This window comes from Ambystoma mexicanum, chromosome 8 (genome assembly GCF_040938575.1).
Source record: "Ambystoma mexicanum isolate Mex_15411 chromosome 8, UKY_AmexF1_1, whole genome shotgun sequence".
Lineage (NCBI taxonomy): Eukaryota > Metazoa > Chordata > Amphibia > Caudata > Ambystomatidae > Ambystoma > Ambystoma mexicanum.
In genome coordinates, this window is record NC_090929.1 from 822,148,314 (window position 1) to 822,168,605 (window position 20,292).

The window sequence follows — 20,292 nt, forward strand, 5'->3', positions numbered from 1 at the left end:
TTGCTGGGTCGGACCTGGCTCCTTGGAGGTAGGCATCATGACAACAACACAATATCAATTAGTAGGATAATAAAGTGCATAAAAAGTATAACAATCTAGTGCAATAGGTTTTCCTTTTTAAAACATGAAAAAAATACAATTTAGACCAAGGCACATCAATACAAAAAAAGGTAAAAACCCAACATAGGATTAAAAGCCTTACAAAATGGAAGTGCAACATTGGGGTAGATTTTTAACTTCGAGAGGAGTGCAAACTTGCAGCCTCAGAAATAATCTACAGTTATCACATTGCCCATCAGCTTACTTCTTAAAAGCCAGGCACGGTGAACATACCTGGCAAATGCAAAGAGGCCTAGGTACCTTCGCCTAAGATCTAGTAAACTTGGGCAGACCAGCGTAAAATGAATTAGAGTTTCATCAACTTGTTTGCAGAGTGGGCATATACCAGAATTATGCGGTGACCATTCAGGAGTGTACCAAGCGGTGCGCAAAAATCCCTGTCTAAAGAGAACATGTAAAGAGCGCTCATAGGGTGCATGAATTCCATCCAGAAAAGGTTTGCAATTCCGCAATGATTTAGATAAAAGGAATTTAGGGCCGTTCTTCAAAGGCTGCCTTTGGGCCTCCATATTCTGGAACGTGTTGTACCTGGCAATTGTCTTGAGGTCAACCTTGAGCGAAGGGCAGCACTCACTAGGATTATCCCAAAAATATCTAACGCCCTGCCCACATGACATTGTTTTTAAATGGAGAACCCAACCCTGATTATTTGCGCCTTCCAATTGCAGGAAATCCCTCAGGGCTTCTCTGTATGGTTCCAGGCTTGGGGAAGTCCACAGTCTTACCCAATGCGATACTGGCTTTAAGGCAATCAGGTTGGCTAAAGGCCGGACTTGGAGATCTAATTTGATCAGTGAGGTCAGGGTATTCTTGGGCAAGAGCAATAACTTCTTAAAGAAGTTATTCTCAATGGGAGATAATGATTTTGTATTTGCATAACCCCAAATCTCGGCACCGTAGAGTGATGCGGGCAATGCTTTCTTGTCAAATAGCACTATAGCCAGTGAGATTGCCCTGAAAGAAAGAAGGAACAAATGCCCCCAGCATATTTGTTTAAGTTTGCCTTAGTCTTAACAAGTTGGTTGGACCACCTGCCCCACCTCCTTGAACTTGATCCCCAAAATAATCAAAGTGCCTATCCTGATCCAATACAAGCCCATCAACCTTGATCTCCACCTTGCAAGGCTTGGTAAATGGGGTTTAAAACCATAACTTTAGTTTTAGTGCTATTAAGCACAAGGCCAAGCTCCTTGCATTTCGCCAAGAAGATGTTAAGGCCCGATCTCAACCCAGATGAAGTAGTGGCGAGAATCGCAGCATCATCAGTAAAAAATAGAGTGGGACAATTTTTTCGAACCCAATCTTTAGGGCGTCGAAGGCACCTGCTTCCAGAGCATCCACTATTTCCTGAATGTATAATGATGGGAAATAATGTGGGCGCAAGTACACAACCCTGGGGACGCCGCGATTGATGCTGATGGGGTGAGTCGTGTTCCCTGCTAGGTTCCACCTTACATTCCCAGTGTTACCCAGACTCTCAAAGTGGAAAAAAACCACACAACAGGTTATCATGCCATGTTCTTTCTAGAAAGGGGAACCTGCTACATTTTTGGTATTTTTGTAAGGAACTTGGGGTTGGTCCCTCTAAGTTAACTGGGGGAACCCAGATGTGGACCCCTTGCTCACTGTGCTCGGAGAGGCACAGCTCCACCTCACTGATGAGGCCCAACAAGGCTGAACCACGTGTATGGGGTTGCTGTTGGTACTCTTGTTCAAAGGAGGTTTGCCTGGCATTTTGGTGCTGGACTGCCCTTATGGGCGGGACAAAGGCTGATATGCAAATATATTCCTCCTTTGTGTAAAGTACAGTGAGCTTAATGCGATGGCTGCGGACTCTCAAAGTGGGAATAAACCACAGAACAAGTTGTCATGCCATGTTCTTTCTAGAGAGGGGCACCTGCTACCTTTTTTGTATTACTCGTATACAGGCTCATAATGAACACAAAAGACCTGCCGGTATACCATTGTCTGCTACCTCCCGCCAATGTTTATGACGTGGAACTCCATCAAATGCAGCTGTGAGGTCAATAATGATTGTGTAGAGATTTAATTTCCTCAGGGCTACATATTTTTGGTGAATCAAAAAGAACCTGAAGGTCTGGTCCAATGTGCTCTGACCGGGTTGAAAGCCTGCTTGAAGGTGGATAATTGCAGATGACTCCTTTGCCCATGATCCCAAGTGTGACAGAAGTGTACGTGCAAATGTTTTTCCGTAAACATCAAGCAGTGATATGGCTCTAAAGTTTGCAGGGTTGCCCATCCCCCTGCATCTTTCCTGTACACTGGGACTATGGTTGCTTCACTCCATGATTTGGCGGAATGCCAAACAAGTCCAGATTTATGGACGGGATGGATGTCATATATAGGGTTGACCACTACTGGGAAATGTGAGGGAGGAATTACTTGCCCCACTCACCATGCTCTCTTGGAATATAGTGGGATTTTATACGCTTGTCGGGCTAGGTCGTTTCCCGAATCAGGTGTCAATAAATCGTTATCAGTGGCTCCAACCGCCTTCTTAGGTGTTTTAACCAGACAATTTCGAAGAAAGTGACCGGAAGTCCCGCAATACAGACAAAGTTGCATTTGCCGCCTTCTCTCTCGTTCCTTCTGCGTTAATGGTCCTTTAACACCGGCGATTTGCATAGGTTCGGATACGTCGGGACTCTTGGAGTTAGCGTGGGTTTTGATCGGTACTCGGGTTTCGTACTTGAACCGATCTGCTTTTCTATTTTGAAGTCTGTGATCAAGTTGAACCACCAAGTCTATGTAGTCTGCGCAGACCTGGGGTAGATTTACAATCTGAGCTAGAACATCCTTAAGCTCTCCGCGCAGGCCTCGATGAAACAATTTGATCCTTTTGTTTTCTGGCCATCCAGTTTCCACAACCAGTCTATTAAAGGTGGCAACGTAGGACAGGAGATCCTGATTACCTTGTCGTAAGGATAGCAGTTCGTTATCAAGGGCCTGTCCTTGAGAGTGTTGAGCAAACAATCTTTCCATGCTGGCCTGGAAGCCCTGAAAATCCTGGAGAATGGGATCATCCTGATTTACCAATGGAATAGACCAATCGGCAGCACTGCCACTGAGGTAAGATAGTATAAAGGCTACCTTGGTCTGGTCGTTAGGGAAGGCCCCGGGTCTGCATAGAAAGTGTAAACGACATTGGTTCATAAAGACGGCATATTTCTTGGGATCCCCCGCAAAACGTTCAGGCGGGGCCAAAGGCATGTGTCCAGGTAGATTGATTTGAACCGGGCTATTCAAACCCATTGATGTGGAAGTACCTCCGGAATTAGGTAAAGGAGTGTGCCCTGCCTGGGCCTGCAATAACCTTTTGGCCAGGTCATCTGTTCTTTCCTTTGATAGGATCAGTTCTCTTTTGAGAGCGTTAGTCTCCTGGCGGGCTGAGTGCACTTCTGCCCGTAATTTCCCGAAAAGCTGGGCCAGCTGATCTGTCTCGGAAGTCTCCATAGCGTCCGGGTGGGAAATTGTGGGTAGGCTTCCCGTTCTGTCACGCTCACCTGATTCCCACGGAGGCGCAGGTCTGGCTTCGAGTGCTGATGCTTCTTCAGTGGTGAAGCGCAGGACTCTGAAGATGGACTGGAAGGGCCCCTCTACTCTGGTCTTTTCTGGCTCGCAGGAATATTCCCCTGTGCGTGAAAAGGGAGTATTACCTACTGATGGAATAATGCTCAAGCCTCCCACTCCCTTCCAGCCCTCCACGATACCCTTCCACGATTCCCCGTGAAGTCTCACCTTAGGGTCTGGAAGGATGAGTTCTCCATCCTGCTTCTGATGCAGGGGCGCGTTGAAACCCATTTACTTCACTGGATTGAGGTTTGATGGGAGTTCAAAATAAGCTTGACTATTCAGGTGAGGCGCTGTAAGAGTTCTGTTGCAAGTTCAAAAGTTCAAGCTTAATAATAATGTTCATTGTCTTATTGCAGCAAGCGCTAATGCTTATGTCTTTTTTCCCCTTAGGGGCCGGGGTTCGGAATGCCGGAGATATGGCGCCGACCCGAAGTGAAACGTGCAGTTCCAGTAAATGACAGGTAAGTTCTGGATGAGCGTTCAGGTAATGTCTTTGCATTCACTCATTCAATGTCCTTGTCTTTTTTCCCCATAGGGGCCGGGGTCCGGAATGCCAGGAAGCGGCAGGACCCGAAATGAAATGGGAATAACCCAACAGGTAAGTCTCAGAAGGAAACTGAGCCTTTCCTATTCCCTTCCTTCTCTCACCTTGTTTTCTTGTCTTTTTCTCTCTAGGCTCTGAGAAGTGGGTGCGGATCCGGATGATCGCTGCTGAAGATGGAGGCGCCCAGGAAAGGTGAGTGAAATGCAGCGCTGCAGCGATCGAAGCGAAATGCTTTTAAAATGATGTCTTCCCTTTCAGGATCGTCGGTGTGATGTCTCCGTGATGCAGCTTTAGCTGGTAAGGTCTTCTTTCTCCCCAATTCTCTCTTATCTCCCTTTGCAGGCGACCCAGGATGCTGACAGGCGTGGCTGAAGTCCAGATGCAGGAGCTGACACGGTGAGCGTCCAGCTGCGAGGAGCAGAACAACGCGAAGCGTGAGTTGCTGATCAGGCGTGGTTTAAATAGCTTTGGAAGAAGTTCCAGGTATGTATCCTTCCCCGACCACACCTAGGTGGAAAGTAGTCCCACAGGTAAAGTAGTTCCATTCAGGCCTCAAGAGGGCCTGGATGTAGCAGCATGGTCTGCATCAGGTAAGTGCACATTAAAACTCTTGAACACATGTCTAGCTTTATGAGCCTGGCGCCTAAGGCGCCAGGACAGGGCTCTAACATGAGCCTGGCGCCTAAGGCGCCAGGACTGTGTCCAAAGGGCCCCAGCTTGGGCCCGCTGGCACTTCCGTGGGGGGAATGATGCCTGCCTCTGGGGTTGCTGGGTCGGACCTGGCTCCTTGGAGGTAGGCATCATGACAACAACACAATATCAATTAGTAGGATAATAAAGTGCATAAAAAGTATAACAATCTAGTGCAATAGGTTTTCCTTTTTAAAACATGAAAAAAATACAATTTAGACCAAGACACATCAATACAAAAAAAGGTAAAAACCCAACATAGGATTAAAAGCCTTACAAAATGGAAGTGCAACATTGGGGTAGATTTTTAACTTCGAGAGGAGTGCAAACTTGCAGCCTCAGAAATAATCTACAGTTATCACATTGCCCATCAGCTTACTTCTTAAAAGCCAGGCACGGTGAACATACCTGGCAAATGCAAAGATGCCCAGGTACCTTCGCCTAAGATCTAGTAAACTTGGGCAGACCAGCGTAAAATGAATTAGAGTTTCATCAACTTGTTTGCAGAGTGGGCAGATACCAGAATTATGCGGTGACCATTCAGGAGTGTGCCAAGCGGTGCGCAAAAATCCCTGTCTAAAGAGAACATGTAAAGAGCGCTCATAGGGTGCATGAATTCCATCCAGAAAAGGTTTGCAATTCCGCAATGATTTAGATAAAAGGAATTTAGGGCCGTTCTTCAAAGGCTGCCTTTGGGCCTCCAAATTCTGGAACGTGTTGTACCTGGCAATTGTCTTGAGGTCAACCTTGAGCGAAGGGCAGCACTCACTAGGATTATCCCAAAAATATCTAGCGCCCTGCCCACATGACATTGTTTTTAAATGGAGAACCCAACCCTGATTATTTGCGCCTTCCAATTGCAGGAAATCCCTCAGGGCTTCTCTGTATGTGAAGTCCACAGTCTTACCCAATGCGATACTGGCTTTAAGGCAATCAGGTTGGCTAAAGGCCGGACTTGGAGATCTAATTTGATCAGTGAGGTCAGGGTATTCTTGGGCAAGAGCAATAACTTCTTAAAGAAGTTATTCTCAATGGGAGATAATGATTTTGTATTTGCATAACCCCAAATCTCGGCACCGTAGAGTGATGCGGGCAATGCTTTCTTGTCAAATAGCACTATAGCCAGTGAGATTGCCCTGAAAGAAAGAAGGAACAAATGCCCCCAGCATATTTGTTTAAGTTTGCCTTAGTCTTAACAAGTTGGTTGGACCACCTGCCCCACCTCCTTGAACTTGATCCCAAAAATAATCAAAGTGCCTATCCTGATCCAATACAAGCCCATCAACCTTGATCTCCACCTTGCAAGGCTTGGTAAATGGGGTTTAAAACCATAACTTTAGTTTTAGTGCTATTAAGCACAAGGCCAAGCTCCTTGCATTTCGCCAAGAAGATGTTAAGGCCCGATCTCAACCCAGATGAAGTAGTGGCGAGAATCGCAGCATCATCAGTAAAAAATAGAGTGGGACAATTTTTTTCGAACCCAATCTTTAGGGAGTCGAAGGCACCTGCTTCCAGCGCATCCACTATTTCCTGAATGTATAATGATGGGAAATAATGTGGGCGCAAGTACACAACCCTGGGGACGCCGCGATTGATGCTGATGGGGTGAGTCGTGTTCCCCGCTAGGTTCCACCTTACATTCCCAGTGTTACCCAGAATCTCAAAGTGGAAAAAAACCACACAACAGGTTATCATGCCATGTTCTTTCTAGAAAGGGGAACCTGCTACATTTTTGGTATTTTTGTAAGGAACTTGGGGTTGGTCCCTCTAAGTTAACTGGGGGAACCCAGATGTGGACCCCTTGCTCACTGTGCTCGGAGAGGCACATCTCCACCTCACTGATGAGGCCCAACAAGGCTGAACCACGTGTATGGGGTTGCTGTTGGTACTCTTGTTCAAAGGAGGTTTGCCTGACATTTTGGTGCTGGACTGCCCTTATGGGCGGTACAAAGGCTGATATGCAAATATATTCCTCTTTTGTGTAAATTACAGTGAGCTAAATGCGATGGCTGCGGACTCTCAAAGTGGGAATAAACCACAGAACAAGTTGTCATGCTATGTTCTTTCTAGAGAGGGGCACCTGCTACCTTTTTTGTATTACTCGTATACAGGCTCATAATGAACACAAAAGACCTGCCGGTATACCATTGTCTGCTACCTCCCGCCAATGTTTATGACGTGGAACTCCATCAAATGCAGCTGTGAGGTCAATAATGATTGTGTAGAGATTTAATTTCCTCAGGGCTACATATTTTTGGTGAATCAAAAAGAACCTGAAGGTCTGGTCCAATGTGCTCTGACCGGGTTGAAAGCCTGCTTGAAGGTGGATAATTGCAGATGACTCCTTTGCCCATGATCCCAAGTGTGACAGAAGTGTACGTGCAAATGTTTTTCCGTAAACATCAAGCAGTGATATGGCTCTAAAGTTTGCAGGGTTGCCCATCCCCCTGCATCTTTCCTGTACACTGGGACTATGGTTGCTTCACTCCATGATTTGGCGGAATGCCAAACAAGTCCATATTTATGGACGGGATGGATGTCATATATAGGGCTGACCACTACTGGGAAATGTGAGGGAGGAATTACTTGCCCCACTCACCATGCTCTCTTGGAATATAGTGGGATTTTATAAACACACGTTATCGCCCAGTTGGATTACCTTTATTAGAAAATTCCAAATAGTTTGGAATGGACCCCAATGGATTTACAGGGTTATCAGTCATACTGTATACCTGCTCATAAAAGTCCGAGAGGTCGCCAAAGTGGCGGTCTGTTAATCTGGATTGATTCAGCTTTGAATTGGAGGGTGGAAAGCTCCACAACCAGGGCAGCATACCTCCAACATTTAGTTATAAAAACCCAGAGTGGCCAAGCTTCCCTAATTTCAATTTTTAATATTTATAACAGGCCTAATAGAATGTTGGTCATTTATGAAATACATGAACTGGTCTCAGCTAGGACAGAGTGGATGTAACACCAACAGAGGATTCATTGTAGTTTTAGGAGACTTTAATATGCAGTTAGAACTGCTGCTGGAGCTTGAGGGTTTATAGGACGACCAAGATGAGGCCTGGGACATACCATCTATATTGGCCTCTCGTTCAAGGAAATCCCATAAACTAGCCCTCAGCACTATTAGAATCTTGAATGAGTTGGAGCTAAGAGCATGTCATGGTCGCTTTTCTAGTGACCAACCGGCTGGGAAGCATTAAATAGGCCCTGGAGGCGTGACAACAATTGATTATATCTTTATTTTGGTGGGGGGGGGGGGGCTGGGAGAAAATTGATTATTTCGAGGTTTTGAACAACTGTGAGAGTGACCACCGATCTCTAACGGCCACATTCAAGTTTGATGCTCCGGCTATCTTGTTTTTTGAAAGTGGCATATCAAATCAGTCTGTGGGAGGTGTGGGACACAGCCGTATGGGTATTAAATGGGTGGAACTTGAACAGAGTGATTTTAGATCTAATCTCTACGAGGCCATTCTACCCCAAATTGAGAAGATCTGCTCACCTGGCTCTCACGAAATCCAGATCATTGAGGAATTTGGGAGAGTGGTCACTTAAATAACCTCTTTTTGTAACATGCACTAATTCTAGAGTCAAAAAGAAATCACTGACCAAGATTGAGTGGTATGATGACTATTGTGCCGCCGCAAAGCAGGATCTGGTTGGAGCACTGGCACAGGGACCTACTGTTGATAAAACCTTATAACGCCTAAAAAGGTCAGAGTACAAAAAAATAACTAAGGCAAAAAAAGATAATTTCCTTAAATCCAGGTGGAAAAACTTGCTACTACTCTCGAAAGCAAGGACTGTACCAGCTTTTCGAAATTGGTATCGGGTCCAGAAGTAAGGGGGAATACTGACATCCAGTGCAGAATAACTTCTGGGGTATGATGCAAACACTTTTCTGCCCTATATGGAGGTGGGGAGCCTGAATAAACAATGGAGGGCCATGTTCCTACCTTGGCAGATGTGAGGAGGCCCTCATTTAGTATCAAGGACGTGGCACTTGCTATCGACTCTCAAAGGGCGGGTAAAGCTTCAAGTCCTGATAAGGTGCCAATAGATATCTAAAAGGGAGAGCCTATTATTTGTGTACCTATTTTCTGGAAAGTTTTTACTGCCGGTGTTAACACTAACTCTGTCCCCCAAATCTTGGCTGAAATAGTTCCAATTTATAAAAAGTGGGGAAGGAGCAGCCAGAAATTATAGGCCAATATCCATGCTCGATAGTTCAGGCAAAGGCCCTCATTAGGAGTGAGCCGATCCAGAAAAAAGTGCTGGTAACAAGTGTTACCGGCACCTTTTCCATACCGGTTCACTGTGTGCCTGTCGGTAGAAGCTGTGAACTTCCGGCAGGCCAGACCTGCTGGTAGTTCAGGCCCCTATCGGCAGAAAAATGACTAAAGCACCGGCACCATTACTAACGGTGCCGGTGCTTCAGTGCTTCCATTCCTGTGGACTACCTTTGGGCTACCAGCACCCTCATAATGAGGGCCAAAGTCTTTGCAGGGGTGGTTTTGAGGCATGTCCAGTTGTGGGTAACGGAGAATGAGATTATTAGTACCATACAGGCAGGCTTTCAGAGCGGCAAGGGAAGTGTAGACCAGCATTTTTATCTCTTCCATTATCCAAAAATATGTTTTACTGAAGAAAATGAGACTGTAGGCTACCTTTGTGGACCTCAGGATGGTCTTTGATTCTGTGCCAAGGGACTCTCTTTGGCGAGTGCTGGCGAAAAGGAGAATGCCACAGGGGCTATTCACAGGTATTGAATCTCTATATAGAAAAAATCATTGAGCATTCATTGAGTGGGACTAGGAGGTGAGATTACCACCCAGTTAGACATCACCAAAGATGTAAGGCAGGGGTGTGTCTTGGCCCCACTCCTGCTCTGCATATACCTAGAGAAAGTTGTATAAACATTGCTACTAGAAGGCATGGATTCCCTGAAATCGGGCCAGAGGATCTACCTTGGCTTTTCCTTTGCGGATGATGCTGTAATCTTAGCCACAACTCCACAGGGTTTGAGAGCTTAACTGGTGTTTTTCACAAGACAATGTGAGGAACTAAAATTGTGCCTGATCATAGATAAAACAAAGACCTTGGTGTTCAGGCCCAAGTGTGGCAAAAAATTGAAATAGACATCAGGGTCGGGGTGCGATCCTAGAACAGGTGGAGACATACGATTACCTTTGGACACGTTTCCAGAGCAACGGGAGCTGGTTGAGCCATTGGCAAAGTCCATGATTACGCTGGAGGAATACAGTGGTGGAATACCTGCCTTCTTCAATAGGCTTCGGGCACCTATGGGCCCAGCTCTGGACCTGTATGCGAAATAGGCCACAGCTGCCGCGCTTTATGGGGCGGAATTGTGGGGACATATAGACCTGAAAGCACTGAACACAGTGGAACATACTTTCCTAAAGAGTCTTTTAAGGTTCCCTCAGAGTATACCTAATGCCCTCCTTCATTTTGATTTGATGTGTGCCCATTGGTATTAAGGCTGCAACTCTGTATTGCTTAAGGTTATGGCTGAAACCGGAACTAGTGATCTTTAGGAATGATCTGATACACTTGTTCAATCTAGAAGGTGCCATGAGTGAGTCTCCCATGGGTGGCTCATGCCAGGAAGGTCCTGTTCGACTTTAATTAATTAGATGTTTGGTCACATCCAGAGCAGATAAACAAAGCAAAAGTCAATAGCATTAAAAGCAGATAATGTGATGAATTCTCTAGGGAAAACATGGTGGCGGCTATGAAAACATCTTGATTTGATTAATCCTCCTTTTGCACGTGCACTGTATACTAGCTGTAGATTGGGTACGTTGACAGTGGCAACGTTTACAGCATCCTGGAGCCCAGGGAACTCGAGCCTCTGCCCTCTCTGCAGAACTTGCAAATAGTCTGTTGTCCACTGTAAGGAAGGCATGGTATCAAGCAGTGAAGACAGACACAAGTGATCCCAGTTCAAGGGCGTTTATTGAATTTCAGTAGGTTGGTAAAACGCCTATCAAAACCTAAATCTAAGGATGGGAGCAATATACGACCATCAAATAATAATAGCGCAGTCCTAGTAGAGTCTGTCAAAATAAAAGGGCCTATACTAATAAACCTATTGCCAGTCCTTTATTTTTTTATTTTTTATTTTTTAACCAAACAACACTCCAAAAATTGCAACCATTTAGGACATTCAAAATCAATGTTAAAGCATTCCATTATTAAATGCACTTTACAGTCCTACCCTCTACCCCCCATTAACTTGAGCCGTTCCACCAGTGTCATCCTCCTGAGCTTCCTCATGTATCGCTGACATCATCTCATCCATGTCCTCTGCTTCACCGTCGGTCTGGTGGGTTTACCATTGAAGCCACCAGTTGTCTCCAAGGCATCAGGGGACCTACCTCCTCCTCCCCTCCTCTAGTGGCTGCTTCATACCAGGCCACCGATTCTGCCTCCGCCCACTTCAGGAGGTCCGCCCACCACATCTCCAATCTGGGCCGGTGGGCTGCCTTCCAGCCCATTGCAATTCTGCACTTGGCTAGAATATAAGCCAGGTCCTTCATCTTGCTAATATGCTTTAGGTTACGGGGTCTAGGAAAGCTCCCGAGCATGCATGCCCAAGCAGATCCAACGTCAAGCGCCACCCCACTGCTAGCCAGTCTCGTTTTCAATTCTATCCAGAATCTGCTCACTTCCGGGCAGGCCAAGAACATATGCAGCAGCCCAGCCCCCTCCTCCCCACACCTGGGACATTTCTGTGCAGTCGAGCCCCCAAACCTAGCTATTCTGCCGGGGGTCAAGTATGCCCTATGGATGACGTATAGCTGAATGTGCTGAAGTCTCGCATTCCGGGACACCTTCTTGTGGTACCTCTGGGCGCTGCCCCATTGGCCGTCTGTCATGCGTTCCCCCACCTCCTCCTCCCAATCGTGCCTCAGCAGGAGCAGCTCAATACCTGCTTTTGTGCTCAGTAACTCATATTTCCGGGATATTTCGTGCCCACCCTCCGAGACATCGTACATCATTTCTACGGTGGCGTCTGGTTGTTCTGCAAGTACTGTTTCGGGCCACCTTTTCCTCACCCGTTTCATAATTCTAGTGTACGTTATATGTTGGCCTTTATGCACCCGGTCTCCTCCATCAATCTCTGGAATCCTACTGCTTCCCCCTCCTGCCATATATCACCCAGGGTGGCCAGGCCCACCGGTTCCCAGTATCTGCGAACCCGTTTTACCAACTGGGAGACTCCCCCACATAGCACCACCAACGGGACCTGTTGAGAAAGCGGGTCCGGGTCGCCCACTGTACGCCACGCTCTGCGCCAGACCTCCCAGCCCAGCACCAGCAACCTTCCCCTCCCCGCCAGCTTCGCCTTGGGCAACCACACTGTCTCCCTAAGGAAATACGGGGCCAGGTCTCCCCGTAAAAGCCTGACCTCTGCCGACTCATTTTCCGACAACCACCTGGCCACGTATAATAGCTGTCCCGCCAGGTAATATAGTTCAAAGTTTGGCAGGCTGTAACCCCCCTTTTCACTCGAGTTTTGTAATTTCCAGAGGGCCACCCTGTTCCTGGAGTTGTGCCATATGAAGCCCCTGCACATGCTGTGAAGTTTGACAAAAAAGCATTTGGGAATCAAATACGGGACATTAACAAAAAAGTGTAACAGTCTGGGCAACACAACCATCTTAAGCAAAGCTGCTCTTTCCATCATGGCCATGGGCAGTCTAGACCAGAACACCATACTGTTCCTGATGCCTTCAATCGCCTTCTCCGTGTTGGGTTTGTGCTCTGCCTTTATACTGTGGTTTACGATTATCCCTAGGTACCGGAACGTCTCAGTCTGCCAGGGTATCTGCAAGATGGGCAACTTATCTGGTGAAATGCCCCTGTATCTCCCCAAGGGGAACACACTGGACTTCCCCAGGTTTACCGATATGCCCGAGAGGGTGGCATAGCGATCCATCACCTGCAGGACATATTGCAGGTTCTCTTCTGGGAAGCGCAGGTAGAGGAGTATGTCATCAGCATACAGCAATATCAAGTATGTCCCTCCTATCGTTTGGATCCCCATCTCCCCATATTGTTGCCTAAGGCAAACTGCCAACGGCTCCAGCGCAAGGATATATAACATGGGCGACCATGGGCATCCCTGTCTGGTCCCTCTGCTGAGTTGCCATTTGTCTGAGATCGTGGTGCCTGTTTTTACCCTAGCGATCGGGGAACTGTATAACATCTTAACCCAGCTCATGTACCCCGGCCCCATCCTGAACCGTCTCAGGGTCGCCATCAACCATGGCCACCTAACTGAATCAAAGGCCTTGACCGCGTCCAATGACACAATGGCCAGGTCGCCCGGGTCACTATCTGTTTGGTCGATGATATGGTGTAGCCTCCTATGATTGTCAGTAATGTTTCTGCCTGGGACGTAACCCGTTTGGTCTGGGTGTATCAGCTTGCCAATCACCAGCTTGAGCCTATTAGCGAGCACCGCTGTAAGTATTTTACTATCCTGCTTGAGCATTGATAAGGGCCTATACGACCCACAGTTTGATTCCGGCTTGCCTGGTTTCAGGAGCGGGGTGATCACCGCTTCTCACAGGGTCTCCAGCAGCTCCCCCCGCTCGTAGGCCTCGTTGAACATGACCAGCAGCGGCTGGAGCAGCTCCTGCCTGTACGCTTTGTAAAATTCGCTGGGCAGTGCATCTGACCCAGGCGCCTTACACGTGGGCAGACGCTGGATCACTGCGTCCAGTTCGTCCGCGGTGGTTGGGGCCTCTAGGCTAACTCGTTCCAGGTCATCCAGGATGGGCAGGCCCATATCCTCTAGTGTTTCCGAAACTTCTTGGCCCATGTCTCCGCCTGTATCTTCGTACAAGCGTTTATAATACCTGAGGAACTCTTAATTCACGCTGTACTGGGTATCATAAATCTGATCATCCTCCCCCCTAACTACTCTAATCACTGACCGGGGCGTCTCATTTTTATATAACTCGGCCAGCAGTCTTCCCGGCTTGTCCCTGCCTGCATGTTGCCTCTCCACGTATTTCTTGTAATTCAACTTGCATAGCCTGTCCCAGAGCTCTCCACTAGCCCCCTGCAACTCCCTTATCCTTTTCCCATCCTCCTGGGCGGTCCCCCCTTTACGCATCAGATCCTGTAGCTCCCTTTCCGCATCCTGTAACTCCCGTTCGATAGCCCCTTGGAGTCCCCTGGATTTAGATATGGTCACCCCTCGCACCACCACTTTGAATGCCTCCCATACCGTTCCCACTGATTGAACACTACCAGTATTAATGTCGAAGTATTCCGTGAGGGCCTCCCTTAGGTCCTCTCGGAATCCTGAGTCCTGTAGGCCCTCAGCTCTAAGCCTCCACGTCGGGATACACGCCGTGGGGGGGGGTGGTATCGCCACTCCAGGACCAGGGGGAATGGTCCGAGAGCACCCTGGCCTTATATTCTGCTCCCACCATTTCTCCCGCTACTTCCTCAGGAGCCAATACATAGTCCAACCTAGTGTGCAGGTCGTGCGGTGCTGCGTAATGCGAGTACTGCCTGTCTGTTGGGTGCAACCTCCTCCATACATCCACCAATCTCAGATCTGACAATGCCCCAAGTGCTTTGGCTGCTGGGGTAGGTTTGTCCAGTTTACCATCTGTCCTGTCTGTTAGGAAAGATTTCATATTGTATGTAATTTTCCCTCCATGTGGCAACCCCCAAACTTTTTGCTGCTGTTTTACACCCTAATCTAGACTTTGTCAGAGAAGCGCAGCCTTCCGCCGCACTCCTCTGGGCTTTCGCTCAATTCTTATGGGGAAACTGACATGCCCCTAAAACAGTCAGTACTGGGAGACTTCGTTTCCCTTAGTCCTTTCCTCATGTTGCAGCTTTTGTGCAACATGAAACAAGAGTGCACTGTATCTTACTTTACCGCGCTCTTGGGTCTGTAGTCATTCGAAAGGCCCTAGAAACTCTCGCTGGACTTATTATGAACTGTGCAAGTATGTCACGGACATGACTGGTGGCAGCTATCGTTTCTCTTGTGTTTTGAACCCTTTTTCGCCATGTTATCCGCGCTTACTGCGTTTGGCACAAAGGAGTGGCCTGGCTCCAAAATGGCCATGCCACAAGGTTCTTTGTCCTGTCCTCTGACCGTCTTGCCCCTTCACCTCCCCCAGGTCGAGCCGACCCGGGTCAGTCCTTATTTGGTCATGCACTTTCCCATGAAACCCAAAGCTTTCGCGGGCTTCTGCATGCCTTGTGTGTGCCTCCAGGATGTGGGCTGGGATGTCTGTTCCCAATACACATCCTGGGTGCCAGAGAGTCTGGAGTGTCCTGAATGCCTGGGACCACCGTGGTCCGTGATAGGTCCACGTATGGTGTGAGTGTTTGTGAGCAGATCTCCCATTGGGTCCTCTCTGTTTTGGCGCGAAGGGAACTTTGGATAAGAGGAGGCTGAAAACACCACTACCATGTCGATCGCCTGAGTTCACACCGAACGAGGGATAAGGAGCCAAGTATCCTGCAACAAGAAGCTGAGTCGAGGAACCGCTGGTGACCCGCTGAAGGTTTGGCACCCTGAACTGCTGTCGTCCTGCGAGACCCCTCTGCATCTGATCGTCCTAGAAGGTCTGCAAAGGCGCTTCGACTCATTGGAATAGTGGGATCAATTATTCCCGGCACCTTCATCAAACCCTGCAAGTAAGCTTCTTCAGAAATCTCCCTGGGCCAACCAGTGGGCTGACCAGCTTACGCAGGACGCTTTGCTCTGTCACCGCCGCCGTTTCAGGGTAGCCCTCGAAACTTGGTCTACCTCTTGCTCTGCGTCCATGGCACCCTCACACCAAAATTCATACACTTGGCATTCCCAGGTCTGAAGTGAGACGAGTGCGCCCGGACCAGAGTAAACGTGGTTGCCGTGTTGCCCTGCTACGGTAACAACCTGTGCACGTCCGCTGCATTTGGAACACCCTTGACCCTGCATCCTGCTACACAGAATCTACATGGTGTCAAGACCTCCTGATCATCGCAGCTGAACCTGCCAGCAACGTGAACTGAACTGGAGAAGTTTGGGTCTGCCTGCGTCGGGGACCGGTTAGTAGTCCTTACCCCAACCGGTGGCCCCTCGCGCAGGAGCCCATTTCTTTTCTACCGCTGTTGCGAAATAGCGACTATATCCTGCACTCTCACTCTGCCTCTGCCCACAAGTGGAGGCCTTGCTTGAGTAGTGGGGACCTGTTCTGCATCTCTTCATTCACCTTCCTGAACTGCCTGATGTTAGGGAGAATTCTCTGTTAAGGCTAATTTCCCAAACCTAGTGAGTCCCCCAGCAGCTTTGCTGGATTTTTGGGGTTTATTTTTTTCTCCTGCTAAGAGTGAGACTCTTTTTCTCCCACTCTTAGACATGATTTGAGATATCCTTTGACTTTGTAATCTGTTTTATGGGCTATGGGGTCTTTTACTCCATAGGGTGTCATGTGTTTTTAGTAAGTGTGTTACACCCTCAGTGCAGTAACACAGGGGTGTCATAGTGGCTCCCAAACATAGACTCCATACCCTGGGACTGACTACTGTCTCCCAGGGCATGTAAAGTCACCATTGACTTTACTAGTCTAAAATTGTGAACAGAACCAGTACAAACCATCATATTGTGGAAGTACTGGTAGGGGTAATTAGATTGCCCCTGGGTCTGTTTTTCGAGGGGGCACTGTGCAGTCCCCCCTCGTCGAGTTTCTGGCTGGTGGCAGTGGTTACCATGCGAAATATTCCACCGGAATATTTCCTATGGGATTTTCCCATTCATTTTAAACGCACCACTTTTTTTGGTGCTATGTTAAAGATACTGCCGGGTTATTTATTTAATATTTATTCCCCGGTTGGGTCTTTTTGCCAGGACTCGGTTTTAAAATATCGTTTGTGTTCACCTCTGTAACTCCAACCCAAGTCGAGCCCTTTGTTCCACTTTTTGGCGGGCTTCTGCACAGAAGCCTCCAAAAGTGGTGCCACTCTGTCTGGGTCTACAGGATGTGTGGGAGGGGGGTTTAGGCACCCTGGACTGAGTTGCCTCGGCAACTCAAGTCGCACTCTTGTGTGATTGGCCCAGTGGTGAGCCACATGGCTCACCACTTAGCATGTTTGAGTGACTGCTAGGACTGATGAATGGGGGTTTTCTGCATAAAAGCAGGGCTTTGGGGACTAGAACTTGAGAAGTCGCCACAGGACCAAAGAATCCGAAGAGGGAGAAGCTGAGCCGACCTGCAACGACGACACCACCGGTGGAGCCCTGCTGAACCGCCTCACCACTTCCCGACGACAGAGAAGATCTTCATCCCGGAGAGTCTTCTTCCTCTGAACTGGTGGGGATAACCAGTTCGCCCTCTTTTCACCTTCCTGGATTGTCTCGTGGTCGAATCGCCTGTGCCTATGCTTCACCACTACCGCGAATAAAAGGGTAGTACCTTTTAACCGGGAAACTCTGCGGCTGGTTTCTTCCCTGGCAGTGCAACGACCTCCAGCTTTCCTCTACGTCGTGATCTTCTCTTCCCCTGGACGAAGCACCGACTTGCACCCGCTGCCAGGAAGAACTGCCCCCGCTGGAGCTTTCTCTCCATTTCAGGTACTGTGTCCCGCCTGGTCTCCCTTGCAACAGACAGTTCAAGGTGTCCCGTAAACCCTTGACTCTCTATCCTGGGGTGACCTGGGACCTACTATCTAACTTTTTCTGAACTGATCCAACCCTTTTTGAACTATCTGCAAAGACTTTTTAAAAGTATTATTCAACTGTGTGATCTTGGACACATTCCGCCTTGCTCTCTCCAAGAGTGGGCCTGGTCTATGATCATTCTTGCTCTAACAGTCGACTCTGCCTTTTTCTGACTTGCTGTGGTTTGTAGGGTATTTTGTGGAGATTTGGGGCCTGACGGTATTTTATTACCGCCGAAAAATAACTTAGCAATAATCACTCTTTGTATTCAGATTTGGCCATGTGCAACAATAATACAATGGACATGCATTATTTCAGCACCCAGACCTGCATATTTGGTACACGTGGTTGGTGGTATTTTGGTGAGCATACTTCCCTTGTTTTATTTGTGGCCCCAATGTCCAGAATCCCTTATCTTTGCTTAGATTTTTCGTGTGATCACTAGAGAGACCTCAGACCTGCATTCTAGGAATACCACATTTCCAGTGATAGTGTTGGTGTGCCACCATGGGCGAACTCACTGACTTATTTACGACAGAGAGCTATATGTGGTAGTCTTGTGGTAATTTCCACTACCTTATATACGGTAGGGAGCTATGTTCAGAGAGTCTCTCTTCCCGTTGGCTCATGTACCTCCAACAAGTTATGCTACAGTTACTCACAATTATTCATACTGATTCTGACATACACACATCTGTCTTAAAATGACCATTGCACTGTTTAAAAATCTCCCCACATCATTGGCATTGTAATGGTAAATAGAAAATAAACCACCCGTCTGTTTTCAAATATTTTCTGTATTATAAAAGTTGCATTTAGACATGATCTCATTCTTTACAGAAATAAATAAAATGGTACAGTAAAAGCATTTTCTATGTCACACTGCAAAGAGCGTGGCGGAGAACAGAACTCAAATTGCAACGTTGGTATTTGATTAAGACACGCACAGGAATCCTACACTGACTGCATATTTTCGTGCACACACCCGGCTCCCACGCTTAGGTAATTACCTTATCTGAGTGTTCTTCAGTTGTTCTCTTTGTGAATGTGGCTCTCTTGGATTAACTCCAGCAAAAAGGAACGCTTGCCTTCTCAAGCCGGGGTCATTGCCTGGAATTCTCAGCTTTTTCAGATAGGAATGCCTCAGCCAGTGGAAAGGTTTTTCTTTCAGCTCTCCCCAGTCTCGACTGCAGCAGGACACCGGAATTTGCATTCAGTCAGGACCCCACAGCCAGGTCTTCTCCCCAGTAGTGCAGAAAGATGTCTGCCTGTCTTTTTCCCTGATACTGCCCACTAAAACTTTCCTCTCAGCCCTCTGTATGACGTGTCCCAATGAAATCCATCATCTCTCATCCTCCTACTCTTCAACAATAGCTTCGCTTATACATTTGCAATTGTTGCAAATCTGACTTCCTCCTTCCTGCAGTTACTGTGCACAAAAACACGGAGAATCAGGCAGAGAAGAGAAGAGAAAAATCTGCACACACATTTAAATGGTTTTCAGAGTATGCCTAATTCTGCAGTGGAGAACACATTTTATTAGTGAGTTATATTAAAATAAGGTTTTATTAGTCAGGTTAATGGTTAATAGGTTAGCTGTTAATTTTCAAATGTGTCTCTAGCAATATAGGCATTTCAGGTGAAAAATAGTGTGCATTTTTAAATGAACACGTGTGCTTTTAACTGTAAAAATAGATTTGCATCTTATATGTTAAAATCGTTTTTGACTGAATAGTCTGTCTTTCCTTGTTAATCTGCTAACCCATATAGCAATTCACCGCACCCTTGTGGTGGTGGTGCTGCAAAAAAAAATGTTGCTACTTGTGCAGTATTGCTGTACTCTGTACTGTAACACGCCAAATATCCTTACATATACCCTCCTTTTGTTTTTAGAACTTGGCTATAATCCAAGCCAATTCCTAAAAACAACTTGTTCTATTTTTTTTTTTTACAATATAGCAATCCAACAACATGAATATTCATGTGCATCAATGAAAATTTGCAATCAACATTTCATCTGAGTCCATCAGTTCATAAAATGTTCCACATTTGCTTTCTCAGTGGAAGTGGCATTACTTTAAATTTAAATTTTCCAAGTCAATTAAAAACAAAGAAATAAAACAACTAACTAAAACAAATAAGTAATATAACAAGTTAAAATAAATAATTAAAATAATAAATACGTGGAACTTCATATGCCGGAACTTTTGTTTTGTCTCTTTTGGTATGTCCCGACCAGCGATGTTATTCGGTTCATTCGAGTACTCTTTCATCTTGGCAATCTTGAATCCACAGTAGTCATCTCTTTTGGCATTCCGGTTATTTTGTCTTCACCTCCACCTGGAGGCAGGCATCTTTTGGTTTTCATCCAGGGGACTCCAGGACTCCATCGTCTCCCGTGGCCTCTGATCCCGGAACCTCCGACCAAATAATGTTAATTGTCTTAATCAAATAGAAAAGAAACAAATTAAGTACATAGCACAATACTAACTTCACCCTTTTGCCAAAAATAAAACATGCTTGGTAAAAATATTTCGTTTATATTTTTTTCTGTTTTTTTTTTTTTTTTCTGAAATCAAATACAAGTTAAAAGAAAACAAGCATATATAAAACAGCATTCAATATTTAATAC

General features: G+C 46.8%; 1 protein-coding gene across 7 annotated transcripts in view; it reads left to right on the plus strand.

Moving 5' to 3' along the window:
- Positions 1–20,292, plus strand: part of USP54 (ubiquitin specific peptidase 54) — a 2,840,272-nt gene that overhangs the window by 2,317,851 nt on the left and 502,129 nt on the right. The window lies entirely within an intron of this gene.